Genomic DNA, 3,218 nt, shown 5'->3' with positions numbered 1-3,218 from the left:
TCTTTTAGCACTGCATAATTTTTCATGCAACGGTGAAATTGTATCTGAGGAAACATGCACACAGAGGCTACAGACATTCCACCATAGTAAACCGTATAAAGGCTCACCGATAAAAGCAAACAGTCTACCCCTGGCAAACAAAAAGGGAAGGGAAGTGAAGTTCAGTTTGATCCACGGCCAGCAAAATACAGAAATTGTGCTAATTATAATGATTACTTTCGTAATGTTTGTTTAAACCACAGAGGTGTTTCCAAATTTCCAATTTCCCAACTGTATCCTCCTGCAAATGTGTATGCTGTAGCATCAGATCATGACTATCTTGAAGGACATCCAGAAGATAGATGGTTAAAAGATGCTAATATTTCACACATTTCAGAAGATAGAGTAAAATATATTGAATCTTCAACAACAGGTCAATCTAAAAATAAGATTTGGAAACAGAAGAGATGCAAAAGACTTACAGCTTCAAATTTCGGACGTATTTGTAAAGCAACAAATAGAACTAATTTCAATAATTTAGCTGATTCATTGACAGTTATGAAGGACATTAAAACTTCTGCTATATTGCATGGTAGAAAATATGAATCAATTGCACTGGCAAAATATGAATCTGAATGTGGCCGTGGAACCAGACAGTGTGGTATTTTTGTCAGTTCAAGCCATCCATATATTGGGGCATCGCCAGATGCAGTCATAGATGACCAAACCCTTCTTGAAATTAAATGTCCATTTGTAGTAAGAAATCAGATGATTACAACCAAAACAGTGCCATTCTTAAAGGAAAAAGATGGACTTTTAATACTAGACAACAACCATGATTATTTTTACCAAATACAGGGACAATTATTCTGTACGAATGCTAAAAAATGCATCTTGGTTATATATACATTTTGTGACTTTAAAAGTGTTTGTATTGAACGTGATGATTTCTTTATTGACAACATGGTGAAGAAATTAAAAGAATTCTATGAAAATTATTTCAAAAGTGCTGTTCTACAAAGGCTTTTTTACAAGGAATATAACAAATACACATTTGATTGATATATATATGTATGTTAAGTATGATACAATAATGATATTTCACTATTTAGTACTTTGTTTATCATGTTTATACAAGTTGGTTAGAATGTTCTTGAAGTTAACATATTCATGCTGTTTCTGGGATGATGCAAGTTTTGAAATTACACAACATAAAACATACAAATGTGATCTCACTGGCTAGTTTAGTTTCAGTAATTTTCAACGGTGCTTTTAGAATTTTATAAGTTTTTGCCAGCCCTATTATTCTTTCAATATGAACCCTTTTGCTTGAAATAGCACGGTCTTTCAAAACTGTTTTGCCAGTCATTCTGTTCTTTTTTCGAAAAAAAGTTCGAAAAAAATATGGTGCAAATAAATCTTGTTCATTAAATCCTTTGTCTGCCATTATCGAGTCACCTTTATCGCATATTGAGGACAAATTACTTCTTTCACATATTTGCCTATCACTTGTTGAACCACCGTATGCTGGAGAAACATAATTTATCAAACCACCAGGAGTTGCACCAACCAATAGTTTGATAGTATTCCTGTTTTTATAAGTTGAAAATGTGGACTGCTGAGCTATTGGTGACTTTGGCTTCATCACTGGGCATTCAGTCCCATCAATTATTATTCTAGTTGATGGAAATTTTATTTTAAAATCACGCGGACTGAAAAATCGAACAATGTCTCGGTCAGGGAATGTTTTTACTTCCCGCCACTGTCTTGACATGAAATTAACCCAGGTTACCCAAATGTTGACAACTGCTGTTCCAGAAATATTAAAAAGACGACTGAGTTCAAAATTAGTTTTGTGCTGCCGAAGTTTAATCAGTGTTAAAAAAAAACTGGTTTTCAACTGAAAGCTGATCACTTCTATAATATAAATAATTCAGTTTATAAGCAGCATTTCCTAAAGTTGCGAGGACAAATGTAAAATCTTCATATGTCTGCAGTCCTGTATAAAACATAATCCCAGGCGAGTCAAACATAAACTTTTCAACACAAAGTGATGGCCATGTCAAAGTTTGTGTAAGTGAAGAGTCAGTAGATGGAGCATTCATACTTTCATTGGGTACAGTCATTTCTGCATCTACACATGGTTCGGCTGTGTAATAAATTTCATTTCCAACATTAGCATCATCACATGGAAAATTTGCCTGCATGTCCTCACTGCTTTCAGAACTATCAGAGTCAACAGTGACTTTTGCCTCACTTCGTTTGGCCTGTCGTACTGATCTGTCATTAGAAGTAGAAGTACTGATCCATGGGAAGACACTTGGAAAAGTATCACTTTTCAATCTTTTTACAAGTGAAACAGTACCTGAAATTTCAGTTAGACATGAATGGATATTTTTGATTTTCTATTCAATTTTATTAAAAAAAAAGGGGAGGGGTCTTGTAAAGAATATTATTCACATATATCATTTTTATTTCTATCCCAAGGATAATTAAATTAATGTTTTAAGATCATTAAATATGCATGACTTTTTGTATAAATATATTTTTTTACATGTTTTAACAAAAATTCTTTTGACTATTAATGATCTGTTTACATATGTTTGATAAGAAATTTTACCCTGCAATATAATAATAATGTACAAAGAACTCATGCATGTTAAAAATCTTAACTAAGAAATATAACATCAGCATGTTATAAACAAGATAATCTAGATATACATAGATAAATATTACTTACCACATGTGGTCTCTGACTTGTAATCTGATGGAAGAAAATGAAGTTTACACACAACACTTGTTTTTGATGGTTTCAAAAGTCTATATCTATTTCCATCCATGTTTCTTTTGATTGCTTTGATCCATTTCTTCTTTATTTTTTTCATTTTTTGGAAAAACATGACCTCCTCTATTTGAACAATTTGGAACACAACAGCAAGTTGATGGCATTGTTTATATCTATATCTAATTTTCTAATAATTTGTTTATCAGTAGAGAATCTCTAGGACCGTATTATAGTGTGCTGCCACCTGGAATTATTATCAGGGGTAATAACTGACTTTGGTTTCTCATTAATATTTCTTCAGTGGTGCAGTGATGACTTTCACAAGGAGCGCTTCCCAACTTCGTGCTAATGGAATCATAACTTGCATTCACTTAGTTTCAATAAGAAAAAAATGCATTCTTTTCTATAATTTCGATATATTATGATTTGATAAATGACTTGAATTTCTCAGGAA

At 32.5% G+C, this 3,218-nt stretch overlaps 1 pseudogene; it reads right to left on the bottom strand.

Moving 5' to 3' along the window:
• Window positions 1-393: 393 nt before the first annotated feature.
• Window positions 394-2,819, bottom strand: LOC127718106 (uncharacterized; annotated as a pseudogene).
• Between the last annotated feature and the right edge of the window lie 399 nt (window positions 2,820-3,218).

This window comes from Mytilus californianus, unplaced genomic scaffold (assembly GCF_021869535.1).
Source record: "Mytilus californianus isolate M0D057914Y unplaced genomic scaffold, xbMytCali1.0.p SCAF_1, whole genome shotgun sequence".
NCBI classification, from domain to species: Eukaryota; Metazoa; Mollusca; class Bivalvia; order Mytilida; family Mytilidae; genus Mytilus; species Mytilus californianus.
This window is presented reverse-complemented; position numbering and strand designations above follow the sequence as displayed.